The sequence below is a fragment of the Marmota monax genome, unplaced genomic scaffold (assembly GCF_021218885.2).
Source record: "Marmota monax isolate L192 unplaced genomic scaffold, Marmota_monax_Labrador192_F-V1.1 WCK01_AAM20220418_F8-fsc00001, whole genome shotgun sequence".
Taxonomy (NCBI): Eukaryota; Metazoa; Chordata; class Mammalia; order Rodentia; family Sciuridae; genus Marmota; species Marmota monax.
In genome coordinates, this window is record NW_026693777.1 from 26491686 (window position 1) to 26512848 (window position 21163).

At 40.4% G+C, this 21163-nt stretch overlaps 1 protein-coding gene across 3 annotated transcripts in view; it reads right to left on the reverse strand.

Moving 5' to 3' along the window:
- Daam1 (dishevelled associated activator of morphogenesis 1) overlaps positions 1-18490 on the reverse strand; it is a 176669-nt gene extending 158179 nt beyond the window's left edge. For 2 of the 3 annotated variants that reach the window (XM_046461283.2, XM_058584620.1), the window contains exon 1: positions 18338-18490. The gene's annotated coding sequence lies outside the window, so the exon portion shown is untranslated. The other variant, XM_058584621.1, reaches the window with a different exon arrangement.
- Positions 18491-21163: the final 2673 nt, after the last annotated feature.

Sequence of the window (21163 nt, forward strand, 5' to 3'; positions counted from 1 at the left end):
TTAAGACAACATTTAGTTGGGGGAAGGATACAAAAGAATACTAGATAATATACAATCAAAAATATTATTAAATTTTAAGAAGCTTAGAGTTTGTCTCTATTTCTATATACATTCATATGTTCTCACTTTTTCCCATAGTGAGTCCATATTACTTTTGTAACCAAAATTATAAATAAAATAAGTTTCTGACATAGTTTCAGAATGATCTTGAAAATTCCCCATGCTGGGCAAAGCAACAGTTCTCAGAAAAGGGACTTCTGGCAGGAAAAAACCCAAGGGTTGGAAGTAGGCAAAGGGGACCGCAGGCATCCTCTCAGGAGTGATGGGTGTGGTGTAACAGGCCCTGCAGAGGCTGACTTTGACTAGTCAAATTAAAATTTGTTAAAATTTTAATTAGGCCAGTGTTCTCAAAGTGTGTTCCACAGGCATCTTGGGGAATCACAGATATTTTCAGTGTGTATGTGAGTACAAAATTTCACAGCATGATGTTACTTGACATTTTCACTTTCATTCTCTCAACAAATATACAGAATTTTCCAGAAGCTTGAAGTCATCACTCAGATGACAACTTAAGTTTCACTATTGGTATTTTAAAATGAGTAAGTGAATAGTTTTAAAGTTGCTCAATTTTAGTTTCTAGCATGATAAATACATTACACAAACAAATCTCTTTAAGGTCTTCAATTTCGGATAGGGCCAAAGATTCTTGAAACTGCCAGACCAGATTACTTCATTGTCCGGTAAGTGAAGGAATCAATTGACAAAAATTACCCAGGAATGTACGGACTCCTGTCCACAGCACAGTAAATTAATTTTGTCTGGAAGTAATCCAACCATTTTATGTGTCTAATATATATCATCGGTCCTTTAGTATATTAAAACATTTTGTATATACCAGCCAATATATTTCAGTATTTCTGATTATGGAGATGGTAGACAGATAGATATACAGACAAACAGTCAAATAAGCAGACACATCTGTCTGTTCTTCAAATTCTCCAATGAGCTGGTCTGAACATCTTACTGGTTCCCTTGTTAATCAATAAGTTAAATTATTGGCATTTATTTATTTTATGATTTTGAGAATCTTATTTTTCAACTCTTTCATTGGTTAGCACTAGCAAACTACAAATAGATCAGATTCTGTAAATAGGCCTTAATACTAATAGAAATGAAGGTGAGGGAGTAATTAAATAATTAATCAAACCAGATTTAAAACAAATGAAAGCTGCCAGGTTTCTGTTCTCGTGACTAAAAGGCTCAGGGGTCACTCCAGTTGAACTGGGCTGACTGGGCTGCGCAAAATAACCACACAAGAGACACAAATACCTTTTTCTTTAGGGTCACTGTGATGGCTCCTCTGACCTTAAGGGTTCTCAGGAAGAGAGAGAAAGAGAGAGAGCATGCGCTGACCCCTTTTATTGAGGAGAAGCTATTCAAATGAGGCAAGGGGTCAGTTTCAGGGGGCTGAGTCTATCTTCATGATATCTACTGTCAGCAGGTTGACTGACATCTAGAAAGGCCACACCCAAAGGCACAGTAAGAGAAGGTGACACATACAAGGCACTTCCATGGAAGATTCTACCCTAAACAGGGCAAGGGGTTATACTACAAAGGAACAGGTGAGCATAGCTTCACCCATGGGGCTGTAGCAAGACACACCCATGCACGAGACACTGACCCTCGAACCCAAGAAGGGTGGGGAAAGCTCTGCCACATTTCTGTGACTGAGCGCCTCAGCACCCAGCTGGGGAGTGTGACTCAGTCATGAGCAAGGTTGATCTCCCACAGAAAGCAGTAACAAATGAATTTTACTAATTCAACAAAACAGATCCTGTCAAGAGTTTATTTTCACTCCTATTTCACTTACTATTTTGTGCTAAATATAGCTGAAAATAATACAAACTGGATCTTCAAAAAATTTAGGAGATGAGGCTTGGTTTCTAATACAGACACAGGATAAGGCTCTGTCCCTATCAGCCCTTCATTGGTTGAAGATACTGTAGGCTAAAATTCATTTAATACACCTAACCTTCCAAACACCATACTCCAGCAAAAAGGCACAGCAAAGAATGTGGGTTCCAGATGGCTGACAGGAACTGCAGTTCAAGGCTGCCACCCAGCACTGTCAGAAGGAATCATCAGATCCCACATCACTAGCCTGGGAAAGGTCAAGATTCAGAATTCAAAGTACAGTTTTTACTGGACGTGTGTTGCTTTTGCACCAACACAGAGGGGAAAAATTAAGTCAAACCATGTTAAGTCAGGACGATGGTGTTTCTTACCAGTTTCCTCAAAGTAGTTTGATTCTAATGAGTTTCTGCAGTTAACCTGTGGCATTTGACAAGCTTTAACCTTTTCTTCCATTTATTTAAAAACAGTATAGTAAGAGTGCAACAGGTGTCAATACCTCATCTTATAGATGAAATGCCCAACCCACCGAAAGATGAAGTGACTGATCCAATCTTACTTGCATCAAGAGAGGCCGGGAAGAAGCTCCTCAGCTTCTCCATATTACACAGCATAAAACACTTCTTGGTTAAAATCAAGTCTCCCTCTCTTCCAAGCCAGACCTTGCAGACAAACATAAGTGTACATATTCTGTGGAGCACTCTTCAAACTGAGACACTGCCAAATTAGATTAATCTAAAAAGTGTTTTACTTTTGAATTATGGGTCATATTTTTACAAAGTAATAAACATTTTCTAATGTCTACAATGTTTTCATTAAAACCCATGGTTTTAAATATTCCTACTTATAGATGAACCACTATTTATACATGAAACATAATTTCAACTAAGTCACAAAGCAATTAATGGAACTTTTCCAAAGTGAAACAAAGTTTTCTAAGGCAGGGTTCTGCAAACTGTCCTCCATGAGCCCGCCCCAGTCCCCTGTTTACACACCCTCATAACTGTTTATTTATGCATTGTCTAGGAGATTCTGCACTGCCACAGCAGAGTTGCACATCTGGCAGGGACAGCCAGCTAAGCCTGAACTATTTACTAACTGGTCCTTTTCAGTAAAAGTCTGCTGTCCTCTCTCTTAAATGATCATGTTCTTACTTATCTCGATCCAAGGTTATCTTTTTTTTCCCAAAGTGAAATTTAAATTAGATAACCTATTTTCTTTCAGTGATGATCCAATAAAAATACCTCCTAAAACTAAATGTTGCTTTTTAAAAACAGAATATTCCTATGGTGAGGCTTTGGAATATATATATATATATATATATATATATATATATATATATATATAGTGTTCTTTGAGGATAAAGGACATATCTTTGGACAGTCTACAGACATAAAATAACTAGCAAAGTCTCACTGTAAAAAAAAAAAAAAAAAAAGATTATATCACGACCTCAATATTTAAAACCTGGTTATTTTCCAAAACTCAAAACTAAAATACTTTTCTTGTTTGATATTTTGTTGTTATTGCTGTTGTTTTCATCTTAAAAAGCTAAAACCTGATTCAACAAAACCACTTAGTGCAAAGATTTGCACTAATACAAGTATCATCTAAGATATCAACACATTATATGTTTTCTGTAAGAATTTTAATTGAACTAATTCATACACTGTAAGCATATAACCCTAGACTGCTCCCCAAAATAGGAATCTAAAAAAAACTGATACATTTTTTTAATTCCCAAATACAAACAACCTTAATATCTATTTGCACATGCTAGCAAGGAGTGTCTACCATACTGTTTACCAAATACCTTATTTAGCTCTAGTGACCAGATAGTACAAGGCACCAATTATTTTCATTTTAACTAATTTATAGAAAATAGAAAAAAAAAAATAAAATAAAAACAGGAACAGGCTGTACCATGAGTTCCAGACTGTGGGAAATTCTGCAGAACAAATAACCTGGTTCTTTTCAAAATAATTTACAAGGAAAAAAATAACTGCATGAGACTTAGAGAGGTTTAAGGGACATTAAAACACACACACACACACACACACACACACTATGTACAAACCTTATTTAAATTCTGAGTTGAACAAACTTAAAAAAGAAAGAAAATTTTAAAACTGATCAGATGTTTGATTTTAAAGAATTAATATGCATTATTTTAGATATGATAATAAATCTTTAGTTACGTTTATAGAGGCTTATGTTTTTGAAGATATATACTAAAATGCAAAAATGCTTATAGATAATATTACATGATGTCTAGAACTTGTATTTTAAAAATCCCAGAGTTAGGGGGAAACTATTGAAGCAGAGATGAAAGATTGGTCATGAATTGGTAATTGGACAAGCTGTGGATACATGCTTGTCGAGGATTCTTCGACTGGTTATATAAATCTCTCTACATATGTGTGTATAGAAATTTTTCAATAACATATTTTTAAATCTTCATGTTCATACTACTTGAAACAAGATAAGTAGCAATAGAAAGCAATTAAGTCTGGGGGAGGCATTTTAGGGAGACAGAGCAGATCTAGAAGTATATTGGTGAAGTACCATCCATTCTGATGATTTTTTTAATTTTGTGTTTTAATTTTAATAAGCATCAAGACTATATTGGCAGATGGATGTGGTGGTGCAAGCCCACAATCCCAGCTACCTATAAAGCTGACACAGGAGGATCTAAAGTTTGAGGTCAGCCTAGGCAATTTAGAGAGACACTGTCTCCAAAAAAAAAAAAAAGTAAAATGAAAAAGGACCTAGCATGTAATAGGCTCTGAGTTCATTTCTCAGTACTGCCAAAATAGAAGGGGGAGGAGGAAGAAGAGGAAGAGGGGAAAAGAAGAATCTATTGGCATATTTGTGTTACTTGGTACGACAGAACTTTAAATGAAGTCTATCACCCCTGACTGCATGTAATTTCCCACAAGTATTACCTGTGACTATAATGAGCTATCACCCTTATGATTATGTTGTGTTATAGGCCAAAGGAAGATTGTTTTGGGTGGGCCTGAACTAATCAAGCTGAACTAATCAGGCTCACTCTTTACTCCTGCTGGCCTGCAAGGAAGAGAACTAAAGGTAATCTTTGGCTCACAGCTACCAACAATCCTCAGTCCTGTCTTCACAAGGAAATATAGTTTGTCAACTAGCAGTAAGCTTATAAGAAGCCCCTGAGCCCCAGATGAGAACAGCGGCCTAGGCTGACACCTGGATTTTAGCTTGCTGCTGAGACCCTAGCAGAGAATCTAGCCACAGCACGCCCAGACTTCTGACTGGTATTATTTTAAGCCACTAAGTTATTATGCAGGAAAACACACGAACGTGCACACATGCGCACACACATACACAAAATATGCCTGGATAGCATCTTACATCTAAATAGCACTAAGCATCTCAAGGCCTACCTTTGCATATGGGCTTCTTCTAGAACCAAGCAAGTACCTAAACTTGCAGCAATTTAACTTCTAATTCAGTGTTTCTCAGAAGATCATTTATCCAAATTTGAGAAACCTTGAACTATATAATCTCTGATAAATGAACTAGTTTTTATCCAACACACATAGCTTTGCAGGCAAGAGTTCATACTTGAATGCTTTTTATAGTGTGAAGTTTTCTAAAGCAGAAAAATCCTGCAAAATAATCGAATGGAACAGATTGAAAGCAAATTGTGACTAAACCAAATACATCACCAAAACTATAGCTTATCATCACAGCAGGTATAAAATAAAATATAGCTTTTTATCTCCTACTCCCTAGCTCATGATTATGAGAAAAATATAGGCCAAATTCCTCTATACAAAAATTTCTTTACAATAAAATTTTCCATATTTCAGGTGATCTATAAATATTAAATAATTATCACAACTATTCTTTGACCATGTTACACTTCTGTTTAGAAAAAAATGACATGTACATTAACATAACAAATAGAAAAATAATCTCTGAGATCTAAGATAAAATTTATATGCCATAAAATTATCCATATAAAGCACCCAATATAGTGATTTTTAGTACATTCATAAATTGTATAATCATTACTACTTCTTCCAGAACATTTTACTCACCCCCAAAAGAAACTTTATATTATCTTTCACTGTTGTTGTTATTCAACAACATGGAATTGTATTTTTCACTCACATATAGTACAAATGATAACCAGCAGGGTGGCTCTAACATCCTTATTCATTTTGTCCTTTAAAACTGTCATTCTTTTCTCAGTACCATCACACTGATAAATTTCTCTAGTACTAGAAAACCTTGGCCATCTGAGACTCAAAATCAGCATTCAGGAAATAAAAGAATGGAGGTAGATGATTTAACCATAGGGATAAAAAGTGTTGCAAAAACGGGTTTGGATTGTAGACTATTATTTCCTATAAGTGATGCTGTAAACATACCTTTGAAAAGATGGAGATGCTCTAAATAAGCTAAGCATGAGACCACTTGCAGTGAGAACAAAGAATCTTTCATTGGGGAAGCTCTTGACCTATTACACAGGTAATCTGTTTATTTCAGACACTGAAGGTAGAGGAAGGTCTGAATTTTAAATAAATAGAACAATACTTCTGTATTCCAAAGGGAAAAAAAAAATGTGGACTTCTCTAAAAATATTCAACAGCATAGTGGAATGGCCAGGGCCAACATCAGACATTTTTTACACTACAAATGAACAATTCAATGATGTTTTAAGGTATGGTTTCCAAGGCTTATGGGACTGGCCAAAAATTACTCAGCATATTTTTACTAAAAGTCATTTCTTAGATTTTGCTAGAAATCTGGGCTTGAAATTCTACCTTTTAAAAAGTCCATCTTACTGTATTCCCCCCATTTGGTCATTCTAACTCTGGACCAAAGGCAAGATCCTCTGTGGGGATGTGTGCTGGCACATGGCATCAGCTCAGAAGGAAGCACAACACACAGGCCATGCCACAGGTGCCAAGCCAGAGAAGACCAAGAGACTGAAAGGAAGCTCACAGAGTTTGCTGCAAATAATCTAGTTCCTTTCTAGATTATTTTAGTTTAGATCCTTTTCAATAATAGAGGCCAGAAAGAACATTTATGTCCATTCTCCGCCCTCTTTGATCTCAAGGAAGCTCACAGTGATGACTCTTTGTGATTGGGTACTTTCTGTTTCCTTTTCTTTCAAACAGTAGGTTGAAATGTTCATTGACTCCACCCAGGAAGGGATCTTGAGGAAAGGATAACTTCCACAGATAGAGTTTTTCAGTTAAAACTGCGAAAAGATAATAAAGCTTCAAGCTTATTAGAAGCATTGGGCCCAGTAGATTATATAGAGCACACTATACCACATGTACAAGACTTTTCCTTTTCACAAGTTCAAAATGCTAATTTTTTATTAAAAAAAAATATTCACACAAAATGAATGCAAACTTTTAAAAGTAAGCTGCATCTTTAATCAGCCAGGCAGACAACCCCAATTGGACTCATGTTTCCCAAACCCAAAATTAGTCCCTCACCTCCAATTTTCAGTCCTGACTAAATGTTAGAATTACCTGGGGGACTTCGAGAATCCTGGAGATGAGGCCCCAAACCCAGATCTACTGAATCAGCATCCTTCGGCTTCTCTTTCTTAAATCCCCCATGGAAACTCCTGACTCCCATACAGACTAGAGAAAAGACTAGGCCCAGCAGCCCTCAAGCAGGGTGGAGATCTCCCAGAAGTCTCACCTATCCTTCTGAGAAGGAACTCAATTTACATTTTAACTGGAACTGTGTGCTACTTGAAGCACCATCTTTGCATTAGTTGTGCAAAACAAAGAGTTTGGGTTGGTGAATTAAAACCTGACAATATTGTTGCTTTGGCCACTAAAAAAGCAAGTGCAAGAGCTGCCACAGCCCAAATTTTAGAGTCAAGTTTAAAAGACATTCTTGTTTGGGGGAGGGAAAAAAAATGGACTATCACTCTGTTAATCCTTTTCAGAGCTCTTCCCACACTGCTGATTTGAGATAAGCTGTCATTTTTCAGGACTAAATCCTTTTTTTTGTTTGTTTGGTTTTTTTTTAAAGCATTTTGACCACTGGCAACAATGACAGGGCTGGCCTTTCCTTTCCTCAAAGCCTCATCATCCTTATCCAGAGATAACATTACTGACCTACCAACCCAGGTGATGGACTTCAAAGTTGTTTATTCACTAGCTCTGGTGGGCTTACCCTGACACAGCCTCAGTGTCTCACACAGTCCCCTGTTGTGACCAAGGACATGTCCTTAAAATGTGGCTGACCTCCCAGGCTGTGGTCATGGAAGAATGGAGAAGTGACCCCATAGGGTCTAATCCACTGACCTTTACTCTGCTCTAACCAACTGCCCAAATAAATAAAAACAGCAGGGAAGCTCGGTTTCCCAAATGAAATCCAATTTATCCCTAAATATGCAAGACTGGTTAGATGCTAAAAGTTCTCAGGCCATCTAAAATTTGTCAGCTGGCTCTCTACCAGGGTGATTTTCCCCCAAGGATACAGCCATGTCTGGAGACACTTGTGGATGTTTCAAGTGGCGGAGGAGGTGCTAGGCACCTCATGGATAGAGACCAGGGATGCTGCTAAATATCCTACAGTGCACAGAACAGCCCCCCACAACAAAGAATCATCCAGCCCCACATTTCAATAGTGTTGAGGTTGAAAAACCATGAATCAGAGTAGGAGAATGGGTCGTTTGCCAGCCCACTGATAGATAATCCTTTGAAGAGACTCTCGGGTCCCACTTTAATTTAGTTTAAAATAGGGATCACAAACTCAATGGCTTTAAGGGCCAAGGAGGTAAGAAGTATCACATAAACTAAGTGGCTCTGAAGGAGGCATAAGGGTGTGGTGAGATCTGTGACAAATCAGAGTATAAATGTTCACTAAAATCATTTCGTTTTTAAAAATACTGTGCTGGCCAAGCACAACAGCTGGCTACCTTCACCCCCATGGACCACTGGGGGTTGAACAGATGGGACGATGATCACAGACACTTGTCTAGCCTCCTCCCTTCTATCCTAGGGAATATCCCTGGGCTGTCAGGTTAAGAAGAGATCAGACCTGAGGGGTTAGCTCCAGCTAAGAACAGGATCTCAGGTACATTGCACCAGGCAGGAGCCAAAGTGGGGAAACTCTGATGAGGAAAAATAGGGTTCCCTCATACCCATCCTTTTGGGGAAACCCAGTAGACATTATATCAATATTACACAATGCCACATTAGTGAGGTCACTATTTTAAGATGTTAAAATAGTGTTCTCTTACCCATTGAGGATTTTTATACAGGAGATAGTTTATTGTATGTGAATACTCTGTTTCACAACTAAAGAAAGAAACAGAGGCTCAGGAAATTTAAAGGGATCATGAAGAAAACCCAAATCTGAACCTAAAATCTTTTTTTTCTTCTGTGCAACTAACTGCAAAAAAAAAAAAAAAAAAAAAAACCCAATTGAAAAAAATGAAGAAATTCCACTCAAGGTATCATGCATGACTGAGCTAATTTACCAAACATGTTAGACATAGATTTTACATTTAAACCTACTTGGCATTGTTCTTTTTCTCCATCAGAAAAAAATTATTAATGTGTTTGCCCCAAGTCACTGTTTGAAGATGTCTTTTCCACATAACAGAAGGATTGAAAACAGACTAAATACTTCTAGCTCCTTCCCAATCAGCCTGTGGACAGAAAAGCCAAATCAGCAAATGGAAATCCAAGAAGGAAGCCCTGATAGGAGTCCCCCTACGTGGACACTTGGTGTTCTGCTGGAGGAATTCCTGGCCTGAAGAGGCAGGATAAACAAAGGCAATCCAGAGGGAAATAAGTGATAAGATAAATGAAACCCAATAATTCCTTCTGTCCTCCCCTCCACCTACTTCCTACAATATGTTCCATCAGAAAAACAACCTGAGCTTGGGGGAATTAAAAGGTAAGTTGGAGGGTTAAAGGGGAAGATGTGCTTTCTTGTCAGGTCAGTGACGGTGGTCCCCTGATAGGGAAACTGGCCAACTGGGGACAGTCATCCTGCCCCAACCCAGGGAGTCCCTGAGAGCTGAACTAGCAAAAGACAACCCACAGAGTACATAGTAGGGAAAGGTGGGGTACGGAAGAAAGGTAACTTCAGTCACAGCCTGATAAGAAATTAGGTCAAATTAAAAATAACACATATGTGGTTTCCTTTTTTAAATTTTTAATCAATCCTTCATCAGAAAATGCATTAGGTAAGGTAGTTTCTTGCCACAGCTCCTAAAACTTCTACAGTTAGAAGTATCATCTACAACCCACAAAATATCAAGTCCTAAATGGGTCAGAGTTTTTCTAATCCAACTTAATCTCTGTTTCTGATTTTAAAAATATAAAAATATATGGGGCTGAGGCTGTGGCTCAGTGGTAGAGCGCTTGCCTAGCATGTGTGAGGCACTGGGTTTGATTCTCAGCACCACATATAAATAAATGAATAAAATAAAGGTCCATACATTTTTAAAAAATTTAAAAATATATAAAATATAAAGATAAAAGTATTGTTATATTGTGTGCATGTACAAATATGTATGTATGAATATGTAATAATAAATCTCACCATTATGCACAACCATAAAGTACCAATTTAAAAAAAAATGTGGAGGAATAAATAAACAAATAGAAAAGCAGGCCTGTTCATTTAACTTTCTGAGAACACACTGCAGCCATTGGCTTCAATCCCAAGCATTTATTTATTCTTCACCCTCTCTGACTTTTAGTTCAAATTACCATTGAGTGCTGAGAGGAGAGAGGGGGTTGTAAAACAAACATGACTGTCATACAAATGGGATGAGGGAAAAAACAAAAACGTTACTGTTGTTTCTTTTGCTACCATCATCCTAAATCACACAACAGTCATTAATATCTGGTTAAAAATAAAATAAAATAATTGCCCTGAACAGAACTGGATGACATATTCTGTATCCACAATTTCACCAACTCCCAAGGGAAGAGAAGAGCCAAGGTCTTCCAAATGACTTAAGTTGTCCATTTCATTTCCTTCAATTTCTTATAATAAGTTTTGCAATAAATTCTCAGGGCTTAGGAGGACCCCTAAGCTAGCCCTCGTTATAGAACTGCAGGTTCTAACTTAATTTGCGTCTGGACATTTCACTGCTTGGTCTTACCTGATCTCTATGAAACAAATGCAGATTTAAGTCTCGGCACCAAGGAACAATCTATCTCATCTGACAAATGATGACCTCCATTCTTCACTCTTCCCAAGGGCAAATCTGCAGGAGCTTTGTGGAAGACTAAAGTCCAGATCAGTACTGGCATCAAAAAGCTGGGCATACTGGTGCATACTATAATCTCAGTGGCTCGGGAGGCTGAAGCAGGAGGATCCAGAGTTCAAAGTTAGCCTCAGAAAAAGTGAGGCACTAAGCAACTCAGTGAACCCCCGTCTCTAAATAAAATACAAAATAGGGCTGGGGATGTGGCTCAGTGGGGTCGAGTGCCCAGTTCAATCCCGAGCACTGCCCCCTACCCTGCCCCCCCAAAAAAGTAGTACCAAAGACACACTAATGATAACTCTCATTTCTCCAGGAAATGAAAGAGAAAGAAGCCAGGGGCTTTGGCAAACTTATGAAGCTGCCCTAGTCCTAACCCAGTCTTTGTAGAAGGCATATACTTCCTTGGCAAACCATTAGCAACGACTTGCCTCTAGCTCATGTGGTCTAAAAAAAAAGGACCCCTAACCAGCAGTTCATTTTCTAATATGATACTTTCTTTGCCCCCAGGAATGATGGCTGGGCTCTGATAGATCACAAAGTACTCTCTAATCTCTTGTGGTCAAGAGTATGAGTTTAAAAAAATAAGATTAAAAAATAAAGCTGAGTAGGATTACAGGTACAGTGGCTCCAAACCAAGGTAAAGCTCTCCCATGCCCTTGACCTGATTTATATGTCACTAACAAACCAAGCTTAGCCAACAAAAGCCCATCTCAAAAAAATAAATAAATAAAAGTTGGGCATCTGTATTACCCCAGAGCTAGAATCTAAGCTATCTTCTCTTGTAAGTCTAAATTCAGAAAGTTCATCAGATGGGCAATGTTTGCCAATTGTACTGCAGGTATTTTCTTCAGAAATGAAAAGGAAAAATACCATTTTAATAGGTGACCCTAATTGTGTGCTTGGCAGAAATACAGGTGACCTTCAACTCCAATCCTGGCGCAATTTATAGAACAGAATGAACTCAGGTTATTACTAAAGGTGAATGACATACTTAGGAAGTGTAACAAGATGAATGGGGGGGGGGGAGGCTCCTGAAATCAATGCCTGCTAAATGATATTATTTTTGAGTAGCCTAATGACTAAATTAAAGTTTCTGTTTACATTTTCCCTTCCTGACAATAGCTAGTAGGGCACAGCTTTCCTATTTATTTCCCTAAATTAACCAGTTTGTATTTTAGTCAATTGTCTTCATTAAATATCGTCAAAGTGGCACAATATTCAGTTTTAAGCCAAAAGGAAAAGATCTATTGTAAGTCAGGAAATCACACCAACTACATTAGAAATTGAACTTACTTCCATAGTTTTCCACATTTAATTTACAATGGTCACTATGATTTAAAAGAGTTACAATGGTTTATTTGGCACCAAATTTGCTACATTGTAATAACAAATAAAAGTCTGAGGTGGAGAAAAGAAAGTTTATTTCAATATTCAAGGATATCCAATATCACATTACACATTTGACTACTCTTCAAGTTTTCATTACTTTCTTTTCAAAAGAACCTTCACAATTGATCATAGAGGGAGGGGAGGGAAGGTAAGAAGTCAGGGACCCTCTTCACTCCCAATACAGGATTCTGCAGCCCTTTTCTGAGGGGAAATCCTATAATCAGAAGAGATACTCTACCTAGTAAAAAGTAATCTCAATTATCAAATAGCATTTTAAAACTGGTTGGGCTCCTAGTAGATTTAGCGATGGAATACAAGAACATTTCTTCTTTCAAATAATTTGCCATCTTTCATATGGGGTAAAATTGGGAGTTCATAACCAACTTGAATCTAATGTATGAAATATGATATGTCAAGAGCTTTATAATGTTTTGAACAACCAATAAAAAAAAATTAAAAAAAAAAAAAAGAGACCTTAAAGGTTTCATTCATTCCAATACCCAAATACAACATAGATACTCCCATGGAACATTTTTGTTCCAGAAATACACACTGCAAGCCACCCATCAAGAGGCAATTTTATAGCCTGGCCGATACCATACACACGCAATCCCAGCATCTCAGGAGGCTGAGGCAGGAGGATGGTGAGTTCAAAGCCACTGCCTTGGTGATGGTGACCAACCACTGCCTCAATATTAAGAAATGCAAAAGAAGCGGGGACATCCCCCAACTCAAGCTGGACAGAAAAGAATAACACACAGGAATATCAGAACCCAGGCAGTTCTGTGGTGTGGACAGAACGAGACTGCCTGGATCCCCCAACCTGGCCTGGCACTTACAGACCACAGCTAGGCAAACTCCTCAAATTCCTTATCTGTAAAGTGGCAATAATAGTATCTAGCTTGTGCAATAGTGAGAAGTCCATGATATAGTCCACATAAAGTATCAGAAAGGGCTTGAGCTGTCACACAGATGCTATTAAGTGTGCTGTGGTCAGGCAAAAGGTTCTAAGGAGGAAGGGGGTTGAAAACCGAGGGGTAAGGTAGGAAGCCATCCTGGAAGCTATGGCATCTGAGCTGGATCTGAAAGCACCTGAAGTATTTGAGAAGTTAGAGGGGTGCACACCCCAGGTAAGAAGAACCTGTGATGCAGAAAGTCACAGGAATGCTTAAGTACCCATGAAGAAAATAGGCTCACCAAAGCTGAGGGAGTGTTTGCTAACTCTGCATTAATGAGGGTTGGGGGCAAGGCTCTGTACACTTGTTGCTGTGCTTCAATACTTAACTGAATTTTACACATTATGGATTTAAATGCTCTCTGAAATGTTCTCTGAAATAGTAAAAAGGATCCCAGAAGATAAAAAGGTATGAACACCTTTTTTCTTTTCCTGCATAAAGAGTCTACTAGAGTGGAATGTAGGTCACTAAAATCAACTTGCATCTCATCTTCATCTGACCCTCTTTCAGTGGGGGTACTAATTTGGTGGTGTTTGGAATTCCCCACCCTCCCCCCATGCTTCAGATCTTTCAATTCTAGTCCCTGTCAGCAACCTAAGCCACTGTAAATAACACAATCTACATTAAAGACAGTATGTCTGTTAAGTTAATGTAACTTCAAAAGCAGTATCCTCCACCTCAGCCTGCCCCAGCCTGCTCTGCCAACCAGACATACTCCTCAGCCACATGCAAAAAAACACCCTCAGTAGTACCAGTTTCTTAAACAGTACCTGTGTATTCAGCTGCCTGTAAACTTGAAGCTCTTAGGGAAACCACTTAGAACAGATGCTGTATTTAATAGATATTCATTTATAAGATTTCCTCATTACCAAGTTAGACATAGTATCACCAAAATAAGTGACAGTCGTCCAAAGTCCTCTTCCAAAGAGGAAAAAATCACTTTTGTTTTGACTGAGGCCCCATCAGAAAGAAAACAAATTTGCTAACCTAAATTGGCAAAGTTGCTTATGAAGATAGACTTAATATTTGAAAATACAAGAGCATAGCTGGAAGCCAGGGAGGGTCCCATAGCAGGGACAAGCTCTGTTGATAATTTCCTGAACCCAACACCTAAGGCTGTCAATGGTACCAGCTTTGTTGGAAAAGTTTGTTTCCTCTCATCAACAGTTGTAACTTTTAAAGTATTTTTACAGAAGGATTCTAGATTCTCAAGCCAAAGCCACTCTTTATACCATCCCCAAATATTTACAAAATGAAACACTTTCAATCTTCACTGTGTTTTATTTGTAAACATATTATTTGTTCTCAGAACCACCGCATCAACACTAAAAGCAGCCTTTTACACAAAGTAGCTCAAATAAAACCATACAGAGACTTACCTTGTTAACACCTAGAACTGTCTGCAAAGCAAAAAAGCCAGAATTCAAATTCCTTAACCCCTATTCACTGAGCTCCTGTGAGCACCACCCAAGGATGTGACCCACCATGCCCCCTTTACTATCACACCAGACTCATATAACTTACACTTTTGAAAATCTAAGAAACTGACTACTGGATAACAATGTTACAAATATTGGACAAATGTTCTGTTTTCATATCACCCAGTCTGGGACAAGTGATCCTGTTTGTAAAGCAATTCTAACCCAGATGAGATGACTGCACTGCTATGCCCCCAGCTTTTCTGAGAGACATTAGTAGCCTGGCAGGGTCTCTAGGAATCTTTGCCTTGGTCTCTTTCCCCATTCTCCTGTCATACACCTCCTGGGAGAGTTAGCCAGACTAAGAAGAGTGATTGATGGAAATCTAGAAATGCCTGGTTGGGTTAAGAAGAAATTGTAACCTTAAAAAAAAAAAAAAAAAATGTCTAAGTAGGTGACCATATTTTCAAAAGCAAATAACTATAGAATATATCTCTCTATTTCAAATACAAGGAAGGCCTTTTATGTCACATGGTGTTTTGGTTAAGACAACTTCAGGAAACTAAGAGGAATACTACTATGGGGAATGTAATCAGTAGGGATATAATCACCTACTTAAGACAAGATGATGAGTGTCAATCACTTGGAACTCAGCATCCTTAAACATTAACCTGAACATGAATGCATGTTCCTGACACACACGTACACACTTTCCACCTCCTACTGTGACTTCTCTGATAATGCACTTGGTATAAAATCCAAGCAGAGAGTAAACAGAATCTTTGTATAATTTAATTATACTAAATGCACTTAGATTACAAGTAATTGTATTCACCAAAAGTCTGTAGAATGGCAAAGCCTAAACAATTAATTCTAAGACTAAAGTATAATTAGAAGTCCAGATACTAAAGTAATAGTGCAATAGTAGAAGCACATTATAATTATAAACATTATTATTATTATAAACAATAATGCAGCTGCCTTGCCCACTTTGAAGCATTACCATGAGGAACCAAGCTATTTGGGGGGACAGGGGTGCCGGGGATTGAACTCAGGGACACTCAACCACTAAGCTCACATCCCCAGACCTATTCTGTATTTTAGAGACAGGGTCCCCCTGAGTTGCTTAGCACCTCACTTTCGCTGGGGCTGGCTTTGAACTCTGAATCCTCTTGCCTCAGCCTCCTCAGCCACTGAGATTACAGGCTTAGTGCACCGGCTGAACCAAGGTATTTTGTCATAATAGTAAGGTTCAGTGACAATAACCCAATGCCCCAGTGTCAGAAACTGGGTTTAAACCCTCATCTTCAGAATACTTTGGAGGGTGGGGGAATAACCAAGTATTTTTTTAGAGTCACAAGAGTTTTTGCCTAGTATCAATTTTGGAAATCCTCTATAGTGCTCTTCTCACATTATCAAGGAGAAGACAGAGGTTCCCAGCAGTAAAGGGTAAACCTCAGAGTGAGCTAGCCAGTAATGACAGAGCCAGAGCATGATCCAGGGCTCTTGGCTCCCAGCCACATGTGCTTTACTCAAGGACCTGCATCCTTTGGGATGGCATTTAGATTTTCCCAGAACCCTAAAGCATGGCAGGGATTTCCAAAATTCAACTTCACTGATCAAATGTCCCCAAATCACTTCAACTGCACCTAGGACAAACTGGGTACCTTTACTGGTGACCAGGAAACTCTCTTTATAAAGAACAGAGTAGAGCACCTTTCTTGAAAAAACTGCCTCCAACACAATTGGGGAAAGATGCAGGTAGCCTGAAAGGGGAAAAAGATCTTTCAAACTGTGACTTTCAGAGTTTGCCTCAAGGAAAAGGCTTTCCACAGTTGTGGGGAAGGAGGTGGACAGATGAAGTATATGCATGAGAGTGGGAAAATGGGTCCGAGAACTGTGTCCAAACTATTTACAAGAGTCCAGGGCTGTGAAAGGGGTGAAGAGGAGAGAGCAGCTGGGCCCAGGACAGGCATTTGACCACACCCACAGGCCACGCCCTCCCAGCTGGCCGCAGAGCCACATCGAATCGAAACAGCAGTGGGAGCAGTTAAGATTCCAAGGCAGGAGTCTCCATAGCAACGGGATTCGTCCTGCAGGCAAACTCTGCTTCAATTCACTGGGTCTTGCTCGGATCTCACAAAACTACCACTTCAATGAGAGTAAAAATGGTCACTGGAGGCATTTGCTTTCGATGCTCTCCTAAGAGATATAAGGCGGGAGGTCCGGAATGGGGTGCAGGAATCTATTCCAGAGCGCACGAAAATATTTTATCCGGGTAAGAGACAGAACGCCCAAACCCAAGCTGTAAGCAACTCGAGAAAAAGACCTTACTAGGGTTAGATGAACGAGTGAGTGAACGAACAAATAAAGGTACTAGGGAAAAAGAGAATCCTGGGGACTTAAGTCCGGACGTCTCCAGTCAGAGGACAAGCCGATCACAAGCAGTTGGCTTTCGGTACCAGCTGGGTAAACCCGATTATCCAGCCCTCCTGCCCCACAGCTAGCCTTATCTTTAGATTATCCGACACCCCCACCCACCCACCCTTAACCCCAGGGCTCCGGGGCAGGCGCTACGCCACAGCCCAAGTGCTCGTTGCAGAGCAAGCGATTCAGTACTGGGAGACCGAGGTGCGCCCTCCGGAGAAGGACGCGACCGGGTAGAGCTCAGCAGCGCCTGGAACCCGGTCCGCAGGCGGCGCAGCCTCCCTTCGCCGCTGTCCGCCAACACCCCTAGCTCGCTCCGCAACGCCGTATTTCCCTCTATTCTTTTTTGAAACATTTAGCTCCTACTTTTCCTAATTACAGTCATCCCGTCCCTTTCAAATGGGGCTTGAAGTGAGGGTGCCAGGGACGGTGGGGTTTCTACTCAGACGCTGAAGGGTCTCTCCTTCTCTGTGGCCACCTCCGTGTCCAGCAAGCCTGCCTCAGGATTCTCCCTCTGGGAATCGCTGGGCCAGGAGCTCCGGACCGCCAGTGCAGTGCCCTCAGCCCCTAGCCAAGGCTACGATCTCCCGGCGCCCAGCCCGGGAGCTTGTAACATAGCGACAACCGGTACCCAGCTGGCTCCCCTGCCATCCAGAAGCCTCAGAAAGAAAAGAGGGAGGGACCCCTGTCCTCGGGAGCGCCCCCCGTACTCGGGAGCGCCTTCCTCTGGGCTCAACTCGTTTTGTGCCGCGCTGCAGCCATTTTCCAAACCCCAGATTGGCAGCCGGGAGCTGTCTCGGTCCTGTTCCCACCCAGACCCAACCTGAAGGACGGGTTTAATATTTACCTACTGGCCCGGGAGCTCCAGGCAGGCAGCGGGAGGGCGCGCCTCCCGAATCCGGCGCCCGGTCCAAGGAAGCACACCCACCCCCGCGCCACCGCGCGGTGCCACTTAATGAATGAGTGTGGCGGGAGAGACGGTACGTCCCCCTTACCTGAGCAGCCCCTGCATGCTGGAAAGACGGCTCTGTGCTCCGGATACAATGGGATCCGGTTAAACAGTTTCCCTTCGCAGCCGCTCGTAGGTTACCAACTCGCAGGTGACATCACCCTCTCTTCGCCTGATAGGCTACAATGTGGCGCCCACTGCGCATGGACTCCCCGGTCGGACCCGTAGGCTCTTGGGAGTTGTATTATCTACCCGACAGACCAAACCGGGACAGTCTCGCTGCCGGGGCTCATTAGGACTACAATTCCCGAAGCAACCCTGAGTTTCCCCCCCCCGTACCCGCCCCCTGGTCCCGCCCCCTCCGAGACCCGCCCCCTCCCCGCCCTCCCGCCTTGCTGTGCCCACGGTGGTCGTTCGGAAGCTGAGCTGCGAACAGCACAAGCGAGAGGGAGGGGCGCCCTGTGGTGGTACCCTTTGACTTGACCTCTATTCTGCCTAGCTCGCGGGCTCCAAGGGCCCCGAGAGGTCCGGGACTTGTGCGCTCCCGCCAGGCAGTTCTAACCTGCTGAGCTTTCTAAGCCCCAGCTAGGAAGGGACGATTAAGCCTTTTCTTTGCCTTCCCTAAGCATAGCAACTAATTTGGAGGACACACTGGTTTCTGGGCTAAATATGGTCCTGGTATTTCCCCAAGTCCCCTAGAATGAGGCAACGCCAGCAGCGAAAGGGAGGAATCCTCGAGCACCCAGAGTGGTTCAATTCACCTTTATCTTCTCTTTTCTACTCCCCACTTACCGGAGACCGGATGATCAGGAAGAACGTGAGCAACAGCTTAGTCGGCTTAGCTGACAGAATAACCAGAGTCTGTCACTAATAAAAATGCAGTGTAATAGACTAGAGAGAGAGACAGTCGCCGCAACCCTCCGTCAGAGAGCCTGCTGCTGCTGCAGAGATAATACTATCGCGCAGCCATGCTTTTGTTCATCCCCGCAGAGACTTCCCGCTCTGGTGGCTCTCAACTCCTAGGAAGATAACAAGCTAGTCACAAGTTTCAGTACATTTTGTGTGTGTGTGTACATATGGTTTTAAATACAAAACACTCTCCCTCTCATTTTCTATACTATTCATTAGAAACGTTTTCTAAAAGACTTTAAAGAACTACGTTGTAACTTCAAGAATTGTCCTGATCCTAATACATCTAAATGTTTACTCAAATGTACGCAAAAGATGCGCAGCAAAATACTGACCCATTGGGCAGATTTTATTTTTAGCATATAAAAAAGGCTCTGTTGAATTCTCCTATTATTTAATGAATACCAAACATGAAAAATTAACACTAAGAGCAAATTTTCAGGAGGAGGAGGAGGAGGAGGAGACAAAAACAAAACAAAAAAAACCTCAATGTGTTTTTTCACGTTATATAGTAAATTATAATGATATTGGATGTGTCTTGACAATATACGGGGTAAGCTCACACCCATATTTCCACTAGCAAAATCTCTAGACAACTCTGCTTCTTGGGAAATGAACGTTCACAATTAAGATACTTTCCTACCTAATTATTAGTGGAAATTCTATCACCCCTTTCATTTCATTCTACAATAGTAACTTAGGTTCAAATGCAAAATATTTGTGGAACTAGTTAAGGATCTTGAGGGAGAAGAAAATGCTTTGTTTTGCTAACAGAGATGTTTTAGTGCTGAATTCTAATTTCAACAAGCCTGTTCTTTACAGAACAGACACATTCTCTGCCACCAAAGAAAGATAACTTTGAATATTGCTTTTTTATTCTGAGCTAGTCTGTCCATGTCAAATATTATCTTAAATGGAACCCAGACAATACAAATGTTCCTTTGGCCATCAGATTAAGTGTGCAATCAGTGATACTCTAGCTAATGGGTAGGTCTAATATGTTGCACAGTTCACTGTGGAAAAATATTCAAAAAGAAAGTTGAATGATTCTAAAGGCACTTCCAGTTTTATAGCTGTGTAAAGCTTTTAGATGGAAACATAATCAGTGAGCCTGAAATTTATTCAGTCAATAAATTGAATGTGGAGACTTTCTATAAGGTAGGACTTATCCTTGTAGATTAAAAGTGTATTGTTGGGACACAGTCTGAGGAGTAATTTTATAGGTGAAATCACCTTACAGCAAATTCTCCTGGTTTTTCAGCAATAAAGGAAAGGAAAGGATAGGGTCTGCCTGAGGAATAAAATTCCATTCTCTGTAACAACTAAGATCACAGAGGTATACCATGTGACATAGCTCATTCCTACATATAAAGGGCACAGCACATACAACATACTGTGAGCACAGAAGTGTATGGATATGTGCATATGAGATTTCTTTCTAAAAAATATATATGAGTATAGATAATAGATATAAATAGAAGGCATTGTGTTTGAAAACGTTTTTCTCTAAGTGGTGATGGATTTGAACTGATCCCTGCTCACTGTTGCATGGTAACCAAGGGAAACAAAGATGGCTCTTTAGCATCATAAATGCAGTCTGCAGAACTGGATCCAGAGCAAGTTGAGACCTTCTACGCAGACACACAGGATCTCTCTCTCTCTCTCTCTCTCTCTCTCTCTCTCTCACACACACACACACACACACACACACACACTTTTTCACACACTTATTGTGTATGTATTTAATTCTAGGTGACTGAGTAGTCTTATAAACCATCGAAAACACCCACTCTATCTTAATTTATATTCTAAGTCCACAGGGTTTCTTTACTTTTCAAATGACTACTGCTGTTCTAGAATTATCTTATAAAAAGCCCTGCCACGTTTGATAATCATGGCCTGTTAATTAGGAACCCACAGGACGGTTGAGAATAGAACCTCTATACAGGTATGGGGAGGGGCA